The sequence below is a fragment of the Euleptes europaea genome, chromosome 6, assembly GCF_029931775.1.
Source record: "Euleptes europaea isolate rEulEur1 chromosome 6, rEulEur1.hap1, whole genome shotgun sequence".
NCBI lineage: Eukaryota > Metazoa > Chordata > Lepidosauria > Squamata > Sphaerodactylidae > Euleptes > Euleptes europaea.
Window position 1 is genome coordinate 77154004 of NC_079317.1, and position 26757 is coordinate 77180760.

Consider the following 26757-nt stretch of genomic DNA (forward strand, 5'->3'; position numbering starts at 1 on the left):
GCCGCAATGCGAACGGCACCTAAGGGAAGTGGCCGTTCGAAGTCCTGCCTTGATGGCAGGAACTACTGATCCACAATTACCTCCCAAATACTGAGATTTTGCAGATGTCTTTGATGTCAAGGAGTGTGATGTACTACCCCCCACACACACCGCGACACGGACTGTGCTATTGAGGTGGTGGGGTAGAACAACTAACCAAGAGTAAGATATATCCAATGAATCCCAAGGAAAAGACTGTACTCAAAGACTTTATTGACAAGAATCTGGCAAGGGCTTCACCCATCCCTCCACTGCCCCCCCTTGCGCTCCTGCTTTCTTTGTGCGCAAAAAGACAGGCGACTTGATACTGTGTATAAACTTTCGCAAACTCAATGCAGTCACCCAAACCAATGCCTATCCCATCCCCCTAATCCCGGACTTATTGAGCCAACTGAAAGAAAGGCGCATTTTCACCAAACTGGACCTGGTGGAAGCGTATTATTGCATCCGTATACGGGAGGGAGATGAGCCATTAACTGCATTTTCTAGTTGTTTTCAGATGTTTGAATACCTTGTGATGCCCTTTGGCTTAAAAGGAGCTCCAGGAGTGTTCATGCAAATAATCCTTCATGACTTGTTATTTAAAGGGGTGGTGGTTTACTTAGATGATATTCTCATCTACTCCAAGACCTTGGATGAGCACGTTACTATGGTCAAAGAGGTTCTGCAACACCTCAGAGACAACCACCTCTACGCTAAGGTTTCCAAGTGTGAGTTCCATAGAGAGGAGTTAATGTTTCTAGGCTACAGGATTTCGCAGCATGGGTTAACTATGGATCCGGACAAGGTACAGGCGGTGGTAAACTGGGAACCACCCATCGCTCGCAAACAGGTGCAAAGATTTCACGGTTTCACTAACTTTTGCTGGGGTTTCCTCAGCAATTTTGCACAAGTGATACTTCCCATTACCGATCTCTTAAAAACCAAAGGGAAGGGGGTTGCGGCTACCCAACCTTCCGCTAAAGTATACTGGACCCCGAAATGTCAGGTAACCTTCGAGACTTTGAAACGTTTGTTCACAACAAGCCGGTGCTGAAGCATCCGGATTGTGACCACCCGTTCATTGTCCAAGTGGACTCTTCCGAGGTTGCTATGGGAGGTGCCCTCCTGCAAGAAGGGGAGGGTGGCCGGTTGCATCCCTGTGCTTATTTTTCAAAGAAATTCTCCCAATCTCAACTCAATTGGCCCATTTGGGAAAAAGAGGCAGCTGCAGTCAAACACGCGTTAACAATCTGGAGGCATTTCCTGGAAGGTTCTGAAACTCCCTTCCAGGAGTGGACGGATCACAAAAACCTTGAGGCCTTGACTGGGACTCACAAACTCACAGCAAAACAAGTTAGATGGGCGGACTTCCCGATTCCGTTTTGTGATCAAACACATCCCGGGCAGGCAGAACCTATTAGCTGATGCTCTTTCCCGTCTTCCACAGTACCCAGTTAAGGTAGAACGCCCCACCAAATCCCTATTTACTCCAGAGCAAAGGGGTATCCTGCCTACCTTGGCAGTTCAAACGCGTGCCCAAGCGCGGCAGACCCAGACAGCACATGACTCCTCTTCGCCCACTGGGGGGCAACCCCTCCCGTTTCTCCACAGGCCCTCGGCGATACCAGCAGCCCTTCAGCCCAGCCCCCAGCAGGGAACGAACCCGTCATCCCGGAGGGACTGCCCAATTCCTTTCGTGATGCTGTAATCCAACAATGCCAGGCAGAAATGGATACCAACGTTCTACCTTCAGGTCTCGAACGACGGGGAGGAATGTGGGTTAGACACTAAATTGTACGTGCCTAAGGCTTTACGGGTGGAGGTTTTGGGACTTGCTCACGGAGCGAAAACTGCTGGACATTTTGGTTTTGTTAAAACGTTACATTTGCTCCGTCGTCAGTTCTGTTGGGTAGGTATGCGTTCAGACCTGGACTCCTTCATCTGCAGCTGTCCAGTATGCGCCACCGCAAAACGTCCTACCGGCAAGCCGACCGGTCTTCTAAAACATTTAGAGTTGCCCCAGGGACAATGAGAAGTCATTGCCATGGATTTCATGACTGATTTTCCGTTGAATCGGGGGAAAACAATATTGTGGGTGGTTACTGATCTTTTTCCAAACAGGTACATTTAATCCCTTGTGCAGGCATGCCCTCTGCTCAAAGACTGGCTCATTTGTTTGTGACACATATTTTCAAATATCATTCGTTTCCGCGTAAGATAATTTCCGATCTCGGGTCATTGTTCGTAGCCAAATTCTCGAAAGCGTTCCTCAAATTGGTTGGGTTGGAGCAAGGGCTATCCAGTGCGTTCCATCCCTAGACGGATGGACAAACCGAAAGAGTTAATGCTGTACTAGAATGTTACCACTGTTGCTATGTAAATTATCACCAGGATGATTGGGTTGACCTGTTGCCTTTTGCTGAGTATGCATATAATAATTCTGTTCATCAATCTATTGGGTTCAGCCCCTTTCGCATCGTTCATGGCAAGGAATTTGGACCTGTTGGTCTGGTGGATGTATCGGGAGAGGAGGGGGGTGCTGAAATATCGGACTGGATTCAGACCATACACTCTACATGGCCTTGGTTAACTAAGAACTTGGAACGGGCCAAAAGAAAATATAAAGCCCAGGCTGACAAGCATCAAGCTCCTGGCTATACCTTCATGGTGGGTGATTTGGTATATCTTTCTACCAAGAATCTGCGGTCTCTGCGACCCTCTAGAAGGTTGAGTGAAAAGTACATTGGACCTTTTCCTATTGCTTGGATCATTAACGAGGTAACGGTGGAATTGCAACTTCCTAAAAAGTTGAAGAGAATCCATCCAGTGTTTCATCTCAGTTTGCTGAAACAGTATGTGCCGGCGCCTCAGTGGCATCCGACAGATCCCCCGGAGGTCCCTGAAATGGTGTGTGTGGGGGGGAGGAACACTTCAAGGTGTCCAAAATCCTGGATTCCCGTATACATGGGGGGGGGGCTAGAGTACCTGATCCGTTGGAAACATTTTAGCCCTGCCCACGACTAATGAGTCAAACATCGTCATGTCTCTGCCCCACGCCTACTGCGTCAATTTCATGCCTCCTACCCAGATAAGCTCGCACCGGCAGATGAGAGGGGAGATGGGCCCTAGGGGGGGCAGAATGTGAACTCCAGGCCTGAGAGTGCAGCTGGCCTCCAAGGTTGTGTAGCTCAGAAGGATGTTATGTCTGCTCGCTCTCTGTTTGCGTGATAACTGTAATCTACCATGAGAACCAGGTTTGGCCTGGTATCCATCTGTGCCTTTGGTTTTCTCTATATGTTCCAACCTGCTCTTCCCCCCCCCCTTAGAGTCCTCGTACCTTTCCCTGTAAGTTTCTGCTACTCACCTCCTGCTTCCTAAATAAACCAGCTTCTTAGAATACTCTGTCTGGACGTTTGGTAATTGGGATTCTACAGGTGAACTCAGACCTTGCAGAAAGGTAGGTTCCTTTGTTGTTGCTGTTTTCTAGGTGTAACACCGCCCTTCTTATATTTGGATACCTTTCACCAAGCTACAAATGTAGCATAGATTCAAATTACCAGTTTTTCCCCACACAAGACCAATAATTTGTTTTTAGATGTCGCAAAGTGGGATCGCTGTGAAGTAATTTATCTAGAAGAGTCCATCATGTGACAGAAACCTTGGTAACCATGTCAGCTAGATTTGCAGCTTGGTGTGTGTTTTGTGTCCATGAAGTTACACCTTGAAGCTTTTAGATAACTTATTCCACTGAGATCCATCCTACCAGTCATGAAAAAGATGGCATATACTTGATCTAAAAATACCTTTTCAAGCTTCCATGACCCAAAGGTCTTGAGCAGTAAATGGGGAGCCTTTATTTCTTTAAGGAAAATATGGTGGAGAGATACTTGGAGACAGCCAATGTTGTTCTTGGAGCTCTATCTACCTGCAAAAAGAGGACTGTTTAATGATAGGGATGTTATGAATTTCATGGCAAACAGTCAAACATACTTTTCTTAACTTGTGGTGATCAATCGTGAGCTGATCAATGGGTCAGTTTGGTTCAGCATAAGTTTGAACATGAGGTTTTGAAAAACTGTGCATGGACAAAAACGCTGCTGATCCAAACAGATCAATAGCCATTAAAGCCAAGAACTACTTTACAAACAATAAGTAGGATTTAAAAAACTACAGCTTTTATGGTTGATTTATAGGATTTCAGTGCCTATTTGAACAATTGCCTGCCAAACAGAGTAATACACAGCAGAGATGGAGGAAAGTAGAACTCCATTAAGCTATGTGAGAATGTGCAGATGCAAAAAACCAACTGTACTTTACTTGTACTATTAGAAAGGACTCTGTTGAAGGAACCTGCTGAATACCTATGAACAGTTCAATGAACAGCTAATTCATTGACAAATAAGCTGCCTGATCACAAATGGTGAACATGATATGAGTTGAACCGGGGGTGTTTAAGCATCCCCACTTGGTCAGTGGGTTGCATACAATACAGGTATACAGCAGAGCCATGACAGTACTAGAATCATAGAATCAGAGTTGGAAGGGGCCATACAGGCCATCTATTCCAATCCCCTGCTCGATGCAGGATCAGCCTAGAGCATCCCTGCCAAGTGTTTGTCCAGCTGCTGCTTAAAGACTGCCAAAGAGGGGGAGCTCACCACCTCCCTAGGCAGCCAATCCCACTGCTTAACTACTCTTACTGTAAAAAATTTCTTCCTAATGTCCAGCCAGTACCTTTCCACCCATAATTTAAACCCATTATTGCGAGTCCTATCCTCTGCTGCCAACAGGAACAGCTCCCTGCACTCCTCTAAGCGACAGCCTTTCAAATACTTAAAGAGAGTACTGCACCATAATAGCCACTTTTTAATTATCAATTTCTAATTAAGTGCTTCTAATTCTTTTAGGAGCCCTGTGGTGCAAAGTGTTAAGCTGCAGTACTGCAGTCAAAAGCTCTGCTCACGACCTGAGTTCGATCCCAACAGAAGCTGGTTTCAGGTAGCCGGCTCAAGGTGGACTCAGCCTTCCATCCTTCAGAGGTCGGTAAAATGAGTACCCAGCTTGCTGGGGGTAAAGGAAAGATGACTGGGGAAGGCACTGGCAAACCACCCCGCAAACAAAGTCTGCCTTGGAAACGTCGGGATGTGACATCACCCCATGGGTCAGGAATGACCCGGTGCTTGCACAGGGGACCTTTACCTTTTACCTTTAATTCTTTTGCTCTTTAATGTGTAATTTAGAAGAATGATAAATCAATATTTAGTGTTAGAAAATAACTAATTTAAGTTTAAAGTTGATGATGGGTGCATGGATTCAATATTATATTGAAGCTTGGACACAGGCATACTTTTCCCTTTTATTGTGTCCCTTTCCTTTTCCCTTGTTTCCTTTTTTCTGTACCCCAAAATATAAAAATAAAAAATATTATTAAAAAAAATACTTAAAGCGAACCATCATGCCCCCCCAACCTCCTCTTCCCAACATTCCCAAGTCCCTCAGCCTTTCCTCAGAGAGCTTCATATCCAGGCCCCTGATGATCCTCATTGCTCTCCTCTGCACCCACTTCATTCTGTCCACATCCTTTTTGAAATGAGGCCTCCAGAACTGCACACAGTACTCCAGGTGTGGCCTGACCAATGCGGTGTACAGTGGGACTATGATGTCTTACGTATGTTATGCCCTTGATGATAGGGTTGTGCAAAGGAAAAAAAAACAATTCCACTAAATTTAGGGTTCGAGTTTATTGGCCCTGGTTTTTCCCAAGTACGTTGAATACCCATACCGGTAGATGGGTATTCAGCTTTATTTCTGGGGTTCTCGAAAAAATGCGGGTCCATTATAGTCTAAGGAATTTATTTTCAAGGCTCTGTGGGGGGGAGCATTTTTCCAGTTAAAGTCACCAAATTTGCAGCATAGCTGTAAAGAACTCTCGGTGATGGGCACCGAAGTTTGGGATAGGGGGTCCAATTATATAGGCCTGCAAAGGGGTTGCTCCCATCCTCCAGGCATTTGTGAGAGCCAAGCTGTCAATTGGTTTTCAGGTTCAGAAGGTCACTGTTGCCGAGGACTGGCAGAAAGAGCTGACTGGCGGACTGGCACCTCAGTCTGGGGGCTCCATTCGTATCTGGGTTGCTTAGCATGATGTCCATGCAAATTAGCTTCCAAACTGAGGAAAAAGGCTTAAATGCAAGAAAAATAAGGCACAGAAAACATTTTTATTAGATTTTTTAAATTTTAATTTAATTTTCAGAATTACACATAACATCAAAGACAATCCACAGACTATATTCTACATTTCTTACATTACACACAACAATACATAATGTCATCTACTATCTGACTCTCTCTGGGCATATACAAATCATTTTAATAGCCTTTAATGGTTTTTTAAAATACACCATTTAGCTACCAGGGGGGAAATTATTAAGTTTCATACAAATAGTGTTTACTACATGTAAATTTTCTCTCACCAGCTCTATCAATTATAATATGCCTTCTAGATAATTATATCTATTTCAGTCAACTAAAATATAAAAAATCATTAGCTTTGCTTAATCTTGTTATCCCTGCAAACACCATATAATTCTCCAGATATAGCACATTATTTAAATGCCTAATTATCAGTATATAGTGTAAATAAAGTATGCTTTAACATTTCTATCAATATGTAACTATAATAATGCAAATAATATATACCTTTTAAGCAATTTTAACTATTTTTCTTAGCTGAAATGGAAAGTGAAATTATATATGCTGATAAACCTATATACGTCATAATATAATTATAATAACTATTTCATTTTAAGACTCTTAACACATATTATACTTTTCAAGACACATACTCAAAGTATATTTTACATTTCGTTTGAAATTCTTCCAAGGATTTTTCATACATGTAGTTGGTCAGCTTGGCCATCACTGCATATTCAGCTAGTTAATCTAGCCAATTGTATAATGTTGGTATTCCTTTTTTTTGCTTACAGTTAGCAGCCAATGCCACTTTTGCAGTGGTTATCATGCATCTGAGTAGTTCTCTGCATTCATCTTCTTTTTTTAAACTATACGATAACCTTTTGCCAGGTTTGTTAGCTTGCTTGAAAAATCTTTGTTTTTGGCTCTGATGACACAACCCCTACCTCAAAAGGGGTCCTAACAAAACCAGTCAAAGATAGAAAAATGGGAGAAGGCACAGAACCATGCATCTGAGCAAAGGTGAATAACTGAAACCCGAAAACACCAAATATCTATTCAGCTTTTTCGGGAATTACCTATTCAGCTTTGGGCAGATTCCCAGGTTTTGGTATTCGGCTTAAAATAAACCCAAATATTGCTGAAATGGCTAAGGTTTATTTTAGGTCCAGGTTTACCAATATGCACAGCCCAACACCCCAAGACTGCATTAGATTTTTTTGCCACTTCATCACACTGACTGTACCAAGACTGTATTTTCAGTGCCATTTGTATCAGCAGGATAAGTTGGATAAAGTAAACCAACAGATCTGCTAATAGCCAAAGAAATAGCCATGCAATTTATATAAGTGTGCTAGTACATTCTGAGTGCACTTGTAAAGGTGTAAACACCTGGTAAAGAGGCATTAATTGTTACCACAGTAGCATTGAAGAGCAATAATGGTGGGGTCAAAACAGACAAGTCACTAAGAAATTCACGATCAGATCTTCCCAGCATCTTTTAAAGGGCGAAAATGCATGGTCGCTTTAGCCTCCTTTATTCCCTGTTTCAGCCAGGATTCAGCCAGGATTGAACGCACGTTCAGGGAAACGCATGTGTTCGATCCTGGCTGAATCCTGGCTGAAACAGGGAATAAAGGAGGCTAAAGCGACCGTGCATTTTCACCCAAAGTGCTGTTGTAGCTGCATAGGGACCTGATTCACATCAAGGCCAAATGGTGTTTTTAAAACTGGGCTCCCTGCTTTATTATAGCCCTATATGGTCTGATTCAGTATAGGACAATTTTATGTGACAAATGTGAGAGTAGAAAAAGAGGGAGCATGAAGGGGGTGAAGGAGGACAAGAATAAGATGGAAATTTGAAAAGTGATAAGGAAAGAATGCGGAATTGGTCAGAAAGCAAGCAGTAAGCAAGGTGCCAGGAAAATACATCATCTGGTAGCACAAAACTCATGAGTACCACATGGGAATGGCAACTGTATGCTCTGCTTAAACAGATCTCACATTTTATTTGTGTATGTGTGAATACATATTATTGCTATTTCTTGAAACTCAGAGGCTTAACATATTGGATGAAAAATTACTCCTGTAGCAATGATTGGCAAAGGTTGGTTTCTAATAAACCTCGATTGCAGACAGGATGTCAAAGTTTCAATTGGATTTAGAAGAGATTTGGGGGGGGGTTGGGTTTGCAGGATATCTATTGAAGATTTCATAATACAATTGCAAAAATAATACTTTTTTCAGGACTCCATAGCCTTGTCTGAATTTTTGACTTTGTTAGAATGAAAATGAAACCAATTCTTGTAGGGAGCTAATGTGCAACCATTAACTCATACGGCTTATTTAGAACAACCAGCTTGCATAAAAATTTCCCTCCCCCCCACTCCAGCCCTTTCAAATCCAACAGTGTAGGACATTTTTAAAAATCAAAAATAAAACAAAATACTAAATGCTTTCCAGGCTGCTGGATACAGTTTTATCTCAAAAGTGTTATTTGTAGGGTTGCCAGCCTCCAGGAAGTAGCTGGAGATCTCCTGCTATTACAGTGGATCTCCAGCCGATAGAGATCAGTTCCCCTGGAGAAAATGGCCGCTTTGGCAATTGGACTATATGGCATTGAAGTCCCTCCCCTCCCTAAACCCCGCCCCTTCAGGCTCCGCCCTAAAAACCTCCTGCTGGTGGCTAAGAGGGACCTGGCAACCCTGGTTATTTGGTCAGGCTTATTTATTTACAATATTTATTGATTGTATGAATTACAGTGGAACAGCCTGTTTCCCCCTTCTGATGCTTGTGTGTGTTGGTTTCGTCTAATGGGGTAGAGTCCCTGTTCAGTTAGATTTGTTTTATGAACAGACCCATCTCTACTATGGAAACTTAGAATCGTAGAGTTGGAAGGGACCATCAGGGTCATCTAGTCCAACCCCCTGCACAATGCAGGAAACTCACAACTACCTCCCCCCTACACCCCCAGTGACCCCACTCCATGTCCAGAAGATGGCCAAGATGCCCTCCCTCTCATCATCTGCCTAAGATCATAGAATCAGCATTGCTGACAGATAGTCATCTAGCCTCTGCTTAAAAACCTCCAGGGAATTTAAGAGCAGCAACTTAAGAGCAGGAGTGAGTACCCTATTCCTGATTTGTAAGCAAAAGCAAACATCACAGTCATCTAACAACCCTGTGTGTGTTCACAGCTCTTGATCTCAGTGCTCCAAGTGACAGAGCAAGTGGGATAACTAGCAGCGGGTACTTTTGACAGTCAATGCCGGGAAGGACCAGGCAGCCTTTAGCATTCACTTCTCAAGGACTGACAGTATGATTTCTCCCTTCCCTATAGATTTTACAGTTTCATACATTTCACATTTTGCCATTTCTTTTATTGCTCTATGGTTACATTCAATGAAACCATGTTCAAATAAAAATGCTAATATAGCTTTAAAAACATTAAAGCCCACTGGAAATCACCTCTGAAGCTACCTGCAAACTAATTTCATTTTAAACCTTTTACTGAAAACTCACAGCAAATTTATAGTGCTAACCACTTTAGTTCATTACGGCCAATTGCTTTGCAGAAAGGTGTGCATTAAATATAGTCATTTTGAATGCATGTGAAATCCTTATCACATGGCAATTTGTTATTCATTTTAAAAAGCCAGGATTTTGTCTACAACTTCTAATTTGCAAGCTGCTTTAATTCTCTATTTCTCTTGCTGTGTCGCTTTCACACAGACATCTAACCCCACACCAGTCTGTACATACAACAGCGCCAGCATGATGGACAAACAAGGTAAGCAATGAAATCATGCTGGGTGACCTTGGGCAAGTCAATCTCTCTCAGCCTCACCTACTTCACAAAGTGTCTGTTGTGGGTAGGGGAAGGGAAGGTGATTGTAAGCCGGTTTGATTCTCCCTTAAGTGGCAGAGAAAGTCAGCATATAAAAACTAACTCTTCTTCTTCTTCTAAAATACAGATCAGTCATCTGTATTTTAGAAGAAGAAGAAGAGTTAGTTTTTATATGCCGACATGATCAAGTAGGCAGAGCCATAAATAGGGGGTGCGAGGAGGGCAGCTTCCACCCCTGTGGCATGCAGAGATGGTGGCAGAACTGCCTCTCCTGTATGCACCTCTGTGCTGGGTAGGAGGGGCAGTTCTGCCACCCTCTCTGCATTCCACAGGGGCAGCAGCTGCCCTCTTGCCCCCCTAGTTATGGCCCTGCAAGTAGGATCATATGGGAGTAGGTAGTCCTTAAGGTACACTGACCCCAAGCAGAATAGAGATTTAAAGGTCAATACCAGCACTTTGAATTGGGCCCAGAATGAAATTGGGAGCCAATGTAGGCAGAATAAGAGTGGACTGATATGATCCTTATGACCCAGTCCAATCAATATTCTGGCTGAAGCATCCTGTACCAACTGTAGCTTCTGGACAGTCTTCAAGGGTGGCCGCACACAGAGTGCATAGCAGGGTCTTCCGGGTGGGAGGCAGGAATGATCCTCAGAGATGGGTGGGCCTGTCCCAGGCAGTGGAAGGAAGGATGCCCAGCTGCCTCAGGGACTCACCCAACAGCTGATGCTCACCACTGGGGCAGCGGTGGCAGGGGCTAGACAGCGACGCCAGACAGGGCGAACTTGGGAGGAGGATATAGCCTCAGAGGAGGGAGGGAAGAAGGAGATGAGGGGGCAGGCCCAGGGACAACAGGGCGGGGCCTGTTCCATAAGTTAGGGGCACAGCAAAGGCAGATTCTGCCACCTGAGCTGTCTGAGGCAAGACAGGCTCTGTGGCAAGGCAAGAGGAAGAGCGGAACCCCGCCAGAGGGCTCTCCTCTGCCTGCCTACATCTGAGACCTAGCTGTACACAGCCAAGGAGTGGGAAGCCAACTCAAAATATAGCAGACCCGCCGCCACCAGGGGATGGGAGTCATGCCGGAGTGGCACCGTGGACCCGTCGCTGCCAGGGGCCGGCCCGAGGATGCCTACACATGCATATAATTTTGCTTGCACTGCTCTTCTCTTAATTTGAACGCCTTCTAGTATAAAAACTCATTCATAATGCTTCATTTCTGCCATCAAGAGGGGAGGAATGTTCCCTGCTCGGGGGAAGCTAATGCCTTATAACCTCCCCCACCAATCAAGGTCACACCCTTAATTAGCTTTGCAGCTGCAAAATTAGCACTGCTTGCATTGATTCCATTAGAAGGCCTTCACTGTGAATGCACTTGCAATCTTTTTTTTAATTTTTAATGCTTTTATTATATTTATATAGGGTACAGAAGGAAAAAAGGGAGGGAGGAAATTCACTTCCGTCTGCAATAGGTGGTGTTTTCTTTGGTCGGTATTTTACATTCAAAAAACAAATTTTATACTTATTATAGTTAGTTCGATATACTAGCTTTCATCGTAGTCTTATTCAATTAAAATATTATTTTAAAAAATCGAATAAACGAGTCGAGTATATTCTTAAACATGAAAAACAGCTGCTAACATAAAAAGGAGTAACACAATAAATATACCATGGCTACCATTTCTCTAAAAATTACTCATTGTATAAGTAAGTCAAGTATAATCTTAGATATGAAAAACATCTACTCATATAAAAAGGAAAAAAGCTAAGTCTAAATATTTAAAGACATATAACTTTGCCATGGTAGCCATTTCTCATAGAATTGCTCTACAGATTATCAACTGGATTCATCAGATAGGTCATTTTGGCCATATTTACATATTCTGACATCTTTTCTTTCCATTCGTCAACTTCTGGTAAGGTCTTTTGTCTCCATCTCCTCGCAAACACCACTCTCGCTGCTGTTGTAGCATATTTAAACAAGAGTCTCGCTGGTAAATCTGATGGTGTTATACTTAGCAAAAAAGCTTTTGGGTCCAGACTAAGTTTTAAATTGAGCATTGTCTGTATTTCACCATGAATCTTTTTCCAATACACCTGTAACTTCGGACATGTCCACCAAACATGAAAGAAAAAACCGTCTGTCTCCCGGCATTTTCAACATGCCCCTTCTTTCTTATTCTTTTGTTCCATACGAGAAATCATATTGGGGGTAATATACCATCTGTAATTCATCTTATACCAGTTTTCTTTTACTTCCTGACTTGCTGTGTATTTTAGTTCTTGCGTACACAGTTTTTCCCATGTTTCCATAGTTATCATTTCTCCAAAGTTTTGCATCCATTTTATCATATTAGTTTTGACCTGTTCGGTTTCTGAGTCGTATTTCAGTAACAGCTTGTAAATTTTCCCCAAAAGGTGCTGGTTATTCTTGGTTATGATTGTTTCAAACTCTGTTAGATCTCTCATATCTCCAATTTTTAGACAATCTTGTTTAACACAGGATCTTAATTGAAGATATGTCAGCCAGTTGATATTCTTATATTCTTTTTGGAGAACTTGAAAATTCTATTAGAAGGCCTTCACTGTGAATGCACTTGCAATCTTAAAGCCAAAACAAGCCTGAGTAAAGGCATGGTACTTCCATACAACCAGGGAAACAGGAACTAGGAGTGACTGAGGGAGAGGGAATAAAGGCCCCAGCTGACGGAAGCAGGGGAGGCAGCTGGCTGGAACTGTGGGCAGTCAGGCTTGGAACCTTTGCAGGCTGGGGAGTGCCAAGCTTCTTGGAGGCTCAATTGGTGCCGTTCCTGGCCAAGAAATAAGCCAAAAGGAACATTTCCTACCTGACCCAAGCAGATTGGCTTTCACCCTGGCTTAACCTTGCAGAAAAGATGCAGCAGCCAGAACAGGATCTCGAGGAGCTAGGAGAGGGACTTGGGCTAGGAATGCAGCCCAGGACATAGGTGGGAGCAGGTGGAGGAGACGAGAGGTGAATTGGCTACTAGATGGGGGTTAACCTCTGGTGCTGGCATTGTGAAGAAGCTAAATAATTAAAATGCAGACTTCATAGTTCTGACATCTTGCCTCAACTCTGACAATGCTGAGAAAAGACGGCCTCTCTCCCTATGTATGTGCCCCTGGTGGCTTTGCATATGGGTTGAATTGTATGAATGTTTCAAATGTGACAATTTTAATGCTACCAAGGTATCTAATTCTCAGCATGGCCCCATCTGTGGATACTTAAATTCACAAATAGGATCTGGCAGACCCAGTTTTGAATCACCAGGATGCCATGTAAGCTGGCTGGGTGAACTTGGGCCAGTTACACATTCTTAGCCTAACCGACCTCACATAGTTGTTGTGAGGATAAAATAGAGGTGAGGGATATAAGTTGCTTTAGGTCCCCATTGTGGAGAAAGATGAGATGCAAATGAAGTAAATAAATATAGCTGAAGATGGAGGAGGGCAGAGAAAAAGTGGGCTGGTTGATGAATGGGAAGAAGAGAAGGAAGCCGGAAAAAAGTGAAGATAGGAGGATTGCCAGGAGAAGAGAAGGAAGAAATAGTGTGGGAAGGGGGAAGTCCCCAGCAAGTCCTTACAAGTTTCCCACTGCACAATTGGACCCAGCTTGGTAGCTGACCCCACACAAATAGGCCTAGCCCAGCAGCCATAACTGCACAGGGTTTTCTCAGAGAGAGGTTGCCAGGGGAAAGGAAGGATGTTAATTGAAGATGGGGGGAGGGAATAAAGATAGGTTGGTTGGTGGATAAGAGAAAAGGAAGTAGGAAAGAGGGAGAGACTATTAGGCTGCCAGGGAAAGGAAAGAAGAAAAAATGAAGAAGGGGGGGGGAATATGTCCCTCGAGTTTTTATGGATCCTCTATTTGAATTTATTAGGGCTGTCAAAAAAAAATTCGGTACAGTTCGGATTCGGCCGAATTTGGCCCTTGTGGGTTCGGTACATGCCGAAGTCCGAACTCCCCCACTTCGGATCCGTTCAATTCGGCGGGAATTCAAAGTTCGGAAACAAATTCGGCCGAATAAAGCCATTAAAAACACAACCGCGCCTTTCCGCGGCTCTGGGGGGGGCATTTTTGGGCTTAGAGGTCCCAAACTTTTGGCAGAGCTTCAAAGGACGTTTATTGAAAGACTCCCCAAGTTTTGTAAAGATTGGGTCAGGGGGGGCTGAGATATGGGCCCTGAAAGGGGTCCCCCCACCCTTAATGTTGTGCATCTCTCAGCAGAGCTTGCCGCCCACGCACAAAGCTCCCAGCCCGACAACAGCGGAGAAATTAGCAAAACAACTGCAAACACAACCTTGTTAAACAACACCTTTGCAACACACAACTGAAACCTCCCCCCTCAAACCAGGGAGCGAGAGACTCAAGGGGGAACACACACCCCAGGCAGAACCGACGAAAGCCCCCTTTGGCTTCCCCCCCACCCACAGAAACTGCTCCCTCCCCACAAACACACAGACTCTGCTTTCCCCCACACACACACACACATACACAGGAGAAAAATTATAGATTAAAGCCCCCAAAGGGGTCTTACTGTGACTGTCTTCTGTTCCATCAGGACGGGCTGTAATCCAAGATGATTCCAATTAGGCACGGAACGTTTTGCTCTGGAGAGATGCACACAGGATCGGATCGGCTGCCCCATTCATCCCAATAGGGGAAAGGGGAAAGCCCGTATCTCGGGACCCCCTGACCCAATGTTCACAAAACTTGGGGGGTTCCTTAAGAAGCTTAATCTAAAGTTCCAGTGAAAGTTTTGTGTCTGCACCCCTAAAAATGCGCCCCCTGCAGCCATGGAAAGAGAAAAGGGGGGGGAGGCGATATTTCTGCCCCCACTGAACCCATCTTTACAAAACTTGGGTAATATCTTAAGAATAATTCACTGAATCTATGCTAAAAGTTTGGGGGCTATATCCCCAAAAAAGCGCCCTCTGCAGCCACATAAATGGAAAGGGGGGAGGGAAAAGGGGGAGAGCCCATATCTCGAGACCCCCTGACCCAATGTTTACAAAACTTGGGGGGTATCTTAAGAACACTGGTCTGAAACTCCGCTCAAAGTTTGGGATTTGTACCCCCCAAAATGCGCCCCCTGCAGCCATGGAAAGAAAAAGGGGGGAGCCCATATCTCGGGACCCCCTGACCCAATGTTTACAAAACTTGGGGGGTACATTAAGAAGCTTCATCTGAAGTTCCAGTGAAATTTTTGTGTGTGCACCCCAAAAAATGCGCCCCCTGCAGCCACAGAAAGGAGCGAATGTGCACAAGCACCCCACACACACACATGAGGATTTCGCTCTCTCTCTCTCTCTCTCCCTGGCCGGGCCGCACATCAGCTGATTCCTCCAGTACTCAATCCTGACTGATTGGCCAGAAGAAGACCCAGCTTGCCCACCGATTGGCCGGGGGAGGAGAATGCTGCTTACTGACGGTTATGCTGCTTACTGACGGCCGAATTGGCCGAATTTATTCGCGAACTCCCGAACTCGCTGAATTCGGCCCCCCCGGTTGCCCACCAGTTTTGAGTTCGGATCCGTCCGAACAGAAAAGCAACGAATCAGGGGAAATTCGGTTGATTTTCAGTTCGGACCGAACCGAATTGACAGCCCTAGAATTTATACAATTTGCATACACCATATGTTTAGATTACAACTATGAAAATTTTCTTGCTTTTCAAGTTCATCAGGTCATCAGTCTTCTGTGGAAGGGAAGTTGTATAATAAGTTCACTCCTTTTTCCCCTTTCTTTTTATATGTTTTCCTACACAAAAACCACTTTGTTATATACTCAGTGCTGGTTTGGGGTCATGGGAATTGGCATTCAGTTCCTCACATCAGCATCATTTGATTAGCTATAATTAGATTGAGACCACAAAGTACACAGAGAATAATTTTATAAAAGCTCTTTGCAGATTTCCCATTAAAGATCACCATACTGCATCCCACTAACACCCCCATTTCATCCCCCAAATAAACACAACTATTAGATCATTCAAGAAATGTTAGCTATGTCTTTATAATTAAATCTTTTTAGAGAATCAAGAGCCTATTGTGACAAATGCAGCAGATAGCTTAGAAATTGTATTTGAACTAAAATTAATTGTGCTGCGTTTTTTTAAAAACCTTTGATTAGATATTACACTGAACAGAGTGTAACAATAGGCCAATTTGTTCCAGAACTCTTTTAAAAAATAATAATGATACAGAAACAATGAACTGGGATATAAAGGGTTTAATTAGACTGATTAACTTTGCTTTTTTTCCCTTTGCTGGTGCCAGAGGACAGAAGGTGAAATCTGTCCACCACCTCCCAACAGCACACCTTTATATTTTTTAAGATGTTGCATTAATTCTTACAATGGCGTAAATGAATGAAGTTCCACTCGCCTCTTTGTATTCTAAGACTACAATAGGAATTACATGTTTCTTTATTATCTTTTTTGTCTTCTTTTGAACAGATAAACAAGATATTCAGTGTTTATATACAACACAGACAATTGTGAATGAACACAAGAAAGATGAACCTTTCCTGTTTTAGTTAGCATACACTGGTATGTATCCAACCTTCCATGCACTTCACAGAGTGCACAATAATATAAGAAGAGCCCTGCGGGAGCAGACCAGTATTCCAGCATCCTGTCCCACACAGTGGCCAACCAGTTAACCCAGAGGGCTGAAAAACATGGCATAGAGACCAAAGCCTCCCCCTGATGTTATCTCCTAGCACTGGGCTTCATAGGTTTACTTCCTCTGAAGGTTCTCTTAACTTACCTTGGCTAGGAACCATTGATGGACCCATCCTCCATTCATCTGTCTAACCCACTTAGGACTTTCCTACCTCTACCTCCTTATGAAGCCCACTGATACCCCCAAAAAATTATTCTGGGGGCTTGAAAACCCTCAGGAATAGCCAAGTCTTCTCTTCTGCAGTTTTTTATTTTTTTGCAATGGCTTAAAACTAAAGGAGGTATGCTGAGTTTGGCCCTAAAACATAAGGGTACACTAGACTACAAACACTGAGTGTATTCTCAGAGACACATACAGGGTTACTTTAATAAATACATGGCACAGCACCATGGACAGCAACTTTCCTTCAAATTTGTGGATTTTCCTGATCCCCTTTAATAGGAAAGGCTATATTAAAAGGCAAGACTTTGAGGCTAGTAAAAGGGAAGGAGTTTGGGGATAGGAGCTCTCAGCCAGTTGCAACTGTGCTGTATAGATCCATGTCACTTTTTTTTTTGGTCCCACTGGGCAAGCTGGTTTTGAAACTTACCCTTGTCTTTCATTAAATGATCACATACAAATGGTGCAGGAGATACAACAGCTATTGATACAGAGGTGGCTGTCTAAAAATCTGGTTATCTGCAATGTTTCAGATTATTTTCTCTGTACGCATGATTGAGGAATAATTACATGTGGTCTAAAATGCAGTAGCAGGTAGATATTTATTTCCCAGGGCCCATATGGTGCACAGGCTTCTAAAAATCCCCAGCAGCAAAGGTTCCTAAGCAAATAGAGAAGGGCTAGGTTTCAATGTAGCTAGAACCACATGTGGAGCATGAACAGGTAATAATCAGAGCTCACTATGCTCCCAAAGTATTGTGGCTGCCTGTAAAGATCATTTCCATATGTCAGAGCTCTGCAGTGTGCACAAACACCAGAACTGCCTTTTCATGTGAGTCAGCATGTTGTATGTACCTCACCAGTGCTGCTGCACCACCCATCCAGATGTAACTTTTGGTGACCACCCCCATCTCTATAGAAGCATATAAAATTGCTTTGGGATGGTTAGCGGGGATCGAACGGGGAAACCCATCAGAGGATAGATGGATGGACAGCTGCAGGAACAGGGGAAGTTGAGGAGATTTACTAACACTCCAAAGAGATTGAAAATATTCTACTCAAATTTCCCAACTGCTACAAATTGGCCCTCTATTGAATCAACACAATTTAGCTAATGGCACAGTGTCCGTTGATGTCACAGAATTGGTCTTTATCTGTTACCTATCACTGTGTTTTATTGGATGCTTCCCCTTAAAAAGAAATGATTAATCTTATGCAAGATTTCACCCAGTTACATATTAAACACTGGCTTTCCAAATTAACAGGAGGAATACTCTTCTCTTCACTTTGACAGCAGTATGAATTTTGGTTAATGCTAATAATTGAAAAATCGAAGTTGAAATCTTAGAATTAATTTTTATTCTCTAGCTTCCCAGAATAATAATGTGCATTTAAAGGAACTGTACCACACAGAATGTGCTTTACATTTCCCAAAAATGAAACTAAGAAACCTGAATGGATTACTTTGTATAACCAAATACGTTAAAAGATTATGACCATTTTTAACAACAACCCATAAATGTTATGACACAGCTTAAACTTTAAAGAGTTATATCTTGTCTGATATAACAGGTAGACAAAATGAGCAGTAGGTTTAGATTATTATGGCAAGCTGGTAGGGTAAATGTAAAGGTCCCCTGTGCAAGCACCGGGTCATTTCTGACCCATGGGGTGACATCAGCCTTCCATCCTTCCAAGGTTGGTAAAATGAGTACCCAGCTTGCTAGGGGTAAAGGCAAGCTGGTAAAAGGTGCTTGTACCAATACCTGGTACAAGCAACCATCTGATGTAAGCATATACAGTATAAGAACAATGTATTATGTTCAGAAATATGATTTATGTCACTGAAGGTTCTACTAAAGTGGTGTAGCAGAATGGCTAAGGAACTCAGCTGTGAACCAGGCATACCTCCGTTCACATCTCTGTTAAAGGGCAAAACAGACTCGACAAAGACCACTGAAGGCTCCCATCAATAGGGCCTGTTAAACAAGTATGAATGACAGAGGAAGTGCTAGCTCCTCCATGCCATCTGCATCAGACTGTAAATGGTAAATTGCTCAGGTTTTCAGTGGCAATTTGGATTGGGGCTGCATAGGAAGGGAAAAGGGGGTTCAGTTTTTCAAGGCCCAGTCAGTTACATTAACTGAAATCAGACACTACTTGCTGCTATTAGTGGTTTCTAGAGGCACGCCCTTTTAAAACATGTTCTCCCCCTTTAAAACACTGGTAATCTAGGAATCCCAGTTTGGTTTAGTGTAATGGGGTAGGCTTAAATGGTTAATTCCCATCTTCCCTTCCCATCTACACCTGGTCTGAATCAGAGCTGCACAGTTATGTGACTTGCAGCCCATTCCTGAAAATGGGGCTGAAACTGTATAGGAGGTGGCGTGACCTGGCCGCTGGCGTAAATGCGTGTAATCACGCGTTTACACACATTCACGCTGGTGGCGAGGCCAGTCTGCGGCCGCCGAATGCTGCAGGACTGCGCCTCCCCCCTCCACCAGCATGGCCTCTCTGTAGCGCCGTCAATGGCATGGAGAGGCCACGCCGGTGCAGGGGGCATTCCTGGGGGTGGGCTGGGAGGAGGAGCCACCACTTGGGCGGCTTCCTCACCACTTTCGGCCACTTGCGCCGGCGGCTGGAACAGCGTCGCTGTTTTCAATGGGCCCAAAAGCCTCAGTTAAACAAAAATGCTGTGAAACGGCTTTTTTGTTGTTGTTTAATGGCGTAGGGAAAATGGCTTTGGAAGAGGCGCCGCCGCGCCTCTTCCCTGCCGTCCCTGTACACCTCAGCTCAGGAATGGGCTGTTGCTTTTACAGTCTGATGGAGATTTTTGATCTTCATCATATCTGTTTTACTCATAGGTAGCACCTTATCCAAAACTGTTTCTCTCAGCCCATTTACAGGGTTAATCTACCTACTGACCTGTGTACAGCGTTACTGGAGGGGTTGCCAAGATAACTGCTGTGAAACACTTTGAATACTGTCAAGTGCAAGGCACATCTTCATTATCATCACTGAAGGTTCCCATTAACAGGGCCTGTTCAACAAGTATGAATAACAGACAGAGGAAGTGCAGAGCAGACAACCTGGTCTGAAACTGAAGGTTGCCCCAAGCAGAGGCTTCGTTTCCCTGCACCATGACCATCTCTTGAAATCAGATTTTTGATGACCATAATAAAGGACTGTTCACAGGATGTCATTTGCCACCAAAATAAATGTTTTCCATGCCTTATTTTTCTTGCATGTAAGCCTTTTTCCTTAGTTTGGAAGCTAATTTGCATGGACATCATGCCATGTGCCCCAGATACTAACAGAACCCCCAGACTTAGAGGTGCCAGCCTTTCAATCAGCTCTTTCCACCAGTCCTCAGCAATGCTAAACTTCTGAACCTGAAAACTGATAGCTCGGCTCACAAATGCCTGGAGGATGGGGGTGACCCTTGTGCGAGCCCATAAAATTGGACCTGCTGTCCGTTCACCAAACTTTGGTGACTATCTAAGGATGGTCCCTTGCAGCCACACTGCAAATTTGGGGACTTTATCTCCAAAATTGCTCCCACAGGAGCTTTGAAAAAAAAATCCCCATAAACTATATTGGACCCGAATTTTTCAGTAAACCTGGTAATAAGCCCAATACCGATATTTACTAGTATGGGTATTTGGCTTATTCCGGGTTTACAAAAAAAATCAGGCCCAATAAACCCATACCCAAAATTTACCATTTTGTTTTTGCACATCCCTAGTCAGATCTTCTCACTCACCACCATTGCAGAGCATGTTTGCTGCTGAACAGTAGCTGTGGCTGCTAACTTTCACTTCTTTAAATAAGTGGCTGTGAACTTGTGCAGTGGAGGCAGGTGTGTGGTGGGGAACATCATTCTGGGCTTTGAAAAAAATGCCAGTTGCACTGTACTGTTCTGTTTGTGTTCAAAAGGTAATCTGCTAAACAGGCACAAGGTGCTCATGAACACCCAAACAGCCTCTTGAAAAATTGGCTCCCTGCTCATGACTGGCAAGCGAACATGAGCTGAACTGGCAGCATCACAGAAATCCCTTCTGGCTGGATATGGGCTATAGATTGTTTGTAAATTCAGATGATTGGTTGGGAGGAAAGAAAGAAAGAAAGAAAGAAAGAAAGAAAGAAAGAAAGAAAGAAAGAAAGAAAGAAAGAAAGAAAGAAAGAAAGAAAGAAAGAAAGAAAGAAAGAAAGAAAGAAAGAAAGAAAGAAAGAAAGAAAGAAAGAAAAGTTTGCTTCTAGTTTGGGGAGCTGGTAGTAGTGATAGTTCCATGACTTCAAGGCCTGTTAGTTCAGAGTTAAAGGAATCAAGGACAAGTTTCCTCCAGCTGTGGTCATCACCTCCAGTGGTGGTAATCACTGTGGTCAAGAGGACAGGCAGCCCCATGTCCTGGCTATCCCATTCATCACAGATGCACTGTTATAGGAGCATTTAAGAAAACACAAGGAACCACAGGACCTTGGGGAAAAAGCGTTTGAACAGCAATCGATTTGTTTCTGCAGTAGCATGCAGAGCACAGGATGAGCAAAGGCATTAAGCCCATGCCTTTGTTTGGGAGACATGGTGAGTATGTGGAGTAAGGTCTGTAAGATAGTCTTTTATACAGTCTGACACCTTAGCCTCTTGAACAACATTAGAACTGCTTAACAATATCAGATGATGGTATAACTAGCTACTTTGGTACACGGGAAATACTTCCTTCAGAGACTTTGCAGTCTCCCTTCAGAGGCTCACCTCATATTATTTCAAGCAAATATGCTCAAAAGACAGAGTCATCAGGTGTACAAATCTATACAATCAGATTTAGGGGTTATATTCTTACCCATTTAGCTTTTGTTTTGAGGATGTGTATAGGCTGTTCTTCACAACCACTTTCCATATATGTAAAAAATTTCTCTGGCCAATCTAGCCACGGTCCCACATGCTATGGTAAAGTTCAGAGTAGACTATTGCATCATGCTTTATGTGGAGCTGTTCTTGTACATGGTTCAGAAGTTACAGCAAGTACAAAATACTGCAGCTATGATCTTTACTGTAAACTGTTCAAACACTAGTTCTTCTACCACTGCAATGGCTTCTCGTTTACCTGAAAACTCAGTTCATAATGTTGTTTTTTAATTTGACAACCCTTAATAACTTGGCTCCAAAGTACTAGAAGGACTGCCTTCTCTTGTATAAAACTCCCAGGAACTGAAAAGAAGGGGTGACACCTTCCTGTGGAAATTTGAGTTGTTTATGGTGAAATTGGTGAGGATCCATTTAAGAGCTTTTTCAGTTGTCACTCCCAAGCCATGAAACTTCCTCCACCAGGAGGAGAGCTCGGCACCATCACTACAGAAGATTCTGGAGAAAACACAAATAATTTCTATTGCAGAAGACATTTGAAATGATTTGAGCATTGGATGGCACCTGGTGCTTTAACATTTTGATATGGGGGAGTATGACTGTTGTTGAACATCTTGGAGGGGCAAATAGGGTTGAAAGCTGACATACAAATTAAATGAATAAACAATAAATGTAATAACCTGTAAAACATGTGAGGAGAGCTAGTGTGGTGTAGTAATTAAGAGTGGTGGATTCGAATCTGGAGAACCAGGTTAGATTCCGCATCCCTCCACATGAAGCCTGCTGAGAGACCTTGGGCCAGTCACAGTTCTCTCAGAACTCTCAGCCCACACAGAGGCAGGCAATGGCAAACCACCTTCGAATGTCTCTTGGCTTGAAAACCCTATAGGGTCACCATATGTCAACTATGACTTGACGGCACTTTCCATCACATAACTTGTGAGCCCCTCCATCTGAATACATGCTGTGTTTGGGAGCATACTTAAGAGCTCATTAAACTTCATGGTTTTGCAGCCGACTGGATTTGTCATTGGTTGGCTAAGTTTGGCTGGATGGGTCAAAGGTTGTACAAGCCTGCTCTTTAAGGTTACCTTTACCAAAATATCACATTATAAATGAACACATGTGTTAGAATAATTTTCCATCCACCTAAATGGTGGGGCTCCTCCATTCTCTCTCTTTGTATCATCATTGGCTGCTCCAGACTTCCCTTTGAAGTTTAGCATAAAGTAACATGACCATTAATTAGAAGTACTTCCTCCTGGGAGATTCAAACACAGTGTGACACTGCAGCAAAAACAAAGTGCACATGGGAGCATAGCCTCATAGGACTCAACTACAGCAGAAGTCCATCCAATCACATTCCTTGGTGTGTGTTTTTAAAGATCTTCTATCCATCAGATTCCTTCTTCCTTCCCCACTTCCACTGAATACATCACCAAATATAGACCAAAAGAATTGCAGCAGCATAAGAAATGCACAAGAATGTTCTGAGTTTTCCCAGCTCGGGCTTTGATTGTGCCATTGCTCGTTTCCCTCTCTTCTTCTTCTTCTTTTTTTTTTCTTTTTTTTTGAAGAGCTACTTATGGAAATCAGTGGGGAGTTGTGCTTCACAACTGATTGCACATTCTTGGCCTTTGTGATTGTCGACTTAAATTTGAAATTACTTCACTTGACTCAACAAATAAATTAGTGGGTGGCACTTACATTAGAAGCCTCAAGTAGCTATGACTCAGGGAAGAAAATGTGGCTAATCAGAGTTCTCGGGGAGAAGGTTAAATCACAAAGAGGTTTGGGGGTTACTACAAGTACAGTACATCATACAGTAAGGGATTAAAGGGAACAGCGCAGAAGAGTTTTCCCCCTCCATAGACATTGACAGGATTAGGGAGAAAAGAAAAAAAATAGCCTCAAGCACATAAAAGATCTACCTATAAACGCCACTTTCTGCTGCTGCCTCTTGCGATCCAATGTGATTAAAGTGATCGTGTTTCAGGAGGAAAGCACTCTCTTCAGTGCTATTTCAGCCATGTCATTGCACCTGTACTCCAGGTAGCCTTGCGCTGAAGAGGAAGCAGCCTCTCCCTCTGAAAGTTGCAATATTTTTGCACGTTACTGTGCTAAATGGGGCTGTTTTCTAGTTTCCACTTGGGACGGGTTCACACTTGCATGATTATCACCCAATGACCAGAACAAGCTCAACCACTAGCCAACTTTTGTAGCAGCACCCAGCCCTTCAAATGCACACATCAGGTGCCATGTGTCAATTGTAATGTAATCAGCTGGGGAGAAACCAAATTAAATACATGGATGCATGAGGCATTCTTTGGTTTTGTTTAAATCCCATTGGAATTTCAAGATACTTGGGGGCTTACGAGGGCTGTGCATATCAATTATCCGAAACCAAAAATAAACCTGAAAAAGGCCTTTTCGGCTTCTTCTGGGTTTAATTTTACCCAAATATTAAAACTGGGAATGCAGCCAAGGCTGGATAGCCAATTGCCAAATCAGCTTTTTTTGGCTTCAGTTTTCCCCTGTTTTTTTGTCCTATGGGAATTGCTTCACATAGGTTTGCGCAGTCTCATTGCAAGCATTCATTGAAACTGAGTTTTCCCATGATTCTTTAGTGAGGAAGCAGCCATTACAGACTATGAAAAGTAAGTATTATTAAAATTATCCTGGGGGTGGGTTTTTTTTTTGTTTGTTTTGTTTTTTTTTGAGGTAGAGTCACCAAAGTCACGGCGTAGCTGCAAGGGACTCTCCTTGCGTGAAAACCAAAGTTTGGTAAAGTTTGGGTCAAGGGTCCAACTGTATGCGGTCCCGAAGGCATTGACCCCCTCCTCCATAGAAAAACATTGTAACTTTTACCATGCTTTTCTATGGAGGAGAGGGTCACCTGTTCAGGACCCCAAAAAATTGGACCCCTGACCCAATCTTCACTAAACTTTAGGGTTCATGAAGGAGAGTCCCTTGAAGCTACCCTGAAAATCTGGGAACTGTACCTCCAAAAATGCCCCCACAGGAGCTTTGAAAAGAACCCCTATAGCCTAAAATGGGCCCAAATTTGTTCGGTAAACCCAGAAATAAAGCCCTTTACTGGTATGGGTATTTACCCTTTTACTGGTATGGGTATTTGGCTTTTTCTGGGTTTACACAAAAAATCGGGCTCAATAAAGCCAAACCTGAAAGTTACCATTTTATTTATTTATTTATTTATTTTGCGCAATCCTAGTGCTTACTTAGGTTCAGCATTTCAGATTTAAAGGTGAGTGATCCCATGGTCATGAGCCAATTTATGGCCATTGTGATCAAATGGTTAAGATGAACAAGTTGAAATTAAGCATGATAAGAGAAAGGTGATTCTCGTTGATAAAGCTAAGGTCTTAGAGGATACTATGCTTCCTGCATTTGATTCAGGTTCAGTTGGCCCTGGCTGGCTTTGGTTAAGATGCTGGGAGTTATACCTGACTTAGAATTATTGCTGGAGAAGCAAGTTAATTCAGCTGTGAAAATACTTTCTTCCATCTCCATTCAGAATGGAAGGTGGTTCCCTACATTGACCATGCAAACCTAGCCATGTGGATTAGGGTTGCCAGGTACTTCCTGGCAACTGGACGGGGGTGCAGGGGAGGGAATTTAGGGCAACAAACTTACTCCAAGGCTTCCAGCATCCGAAACATAGTGATGTCATTTCCAGCATGCACCAGAAGTGGTGCCATCATGTAGCTGAGGGGAGTGCTTTGGTGTTTGGGCAAAACTCTATGGTAGAAGCTGTTTTTCCCACAGAGTGTCCCTGCAGTCTCAGAGTAAGTTTACTGCCCTAAGTTCCCCCACTGCCTGGCAGAACAGCACTGGGGGCATGGGGCTAAAATGGATCATCCCCCGCTACCAGTAATAGTTCTGTACTAGCTGATGTTTCTAAGTTGTCTTTAAGGGGCAGTCCTCAAGGATACTGTGACATCCGATCAGATGTCACAGTATCCTTGAGGACTGCCCCTTGAAGACAACTTAGAAACATCAGCTAGTACAGAACTATTACTATCAAGAGCTAGGCAGAGTGAGCAGATTATGCCTATTCTCTGCAGTCACTGGTTTCCATATTCAATTCAAGGTGTTGGTTATTTCTTGCAAAGTCCTGCCCCTTGTGATATGCTCTGCTGCAATTGCTTCATTCGTCAGAGCAATGCCTTGCAAATGGGTGAGATCAGTGGATGCCCATACCCGAGTAATCTCTCTTGTGCCCCCATCTGGTGAATATCTTGCCAAGGTCAAAAAGGTTTCACAACTACTATAATTCCATCGAGAATCCAAATCAGATCTGTTCAAGAGGGCCTTTTTACAAGGAGACTATTGTTGTAATGTTTAATGTCTAATTCTATTTCCTGCTTGCATTGCACCTTGGCAGTACTTTGGTTTTAATCTGTTACATTAGAAATACAAAGTGAATTTGCACAAAAAATAATAATATAATGAGCTATTATCCATTGCACAAATGCCTTTCAGTCAGTAAATTGCTTTCACATTAGGAATGTGGAAAAAAATTAATCGTTCATGCTGTTGACATAAGGTATTTGTTTTGTTCAATGAAGGTTTCACACAGTCTAGGCAATATATTTTTTGCCCATGTTTGCTAGCTGCTTAATCTTATTGCAGATGAATATTATAAATTTCCATATTTGGGCTATCTAATAAAAAGAGAAAAGGTTTCAGCAATGAAACAACAGTTATTAGATTAGAAGTCAACGGTTAAAAATAAAGTTGCTTCTTCTATGCAGTAGTAAGAAATGAGAGAAAGAAAGTACTTTCATGATCAACTGGAGGTTCTTTTTTGAGTAGAGATTCCATACAATGAATTCTATTTATTTATTAAATTTAAAATAGTTCTACCTCAGCTCTCCATAGAAATAAAGATAGGCATGCCGTGAATTCTGCATACGTTATTAACGTTTGGGTGTAAGCAGGCATGAAAAAAACG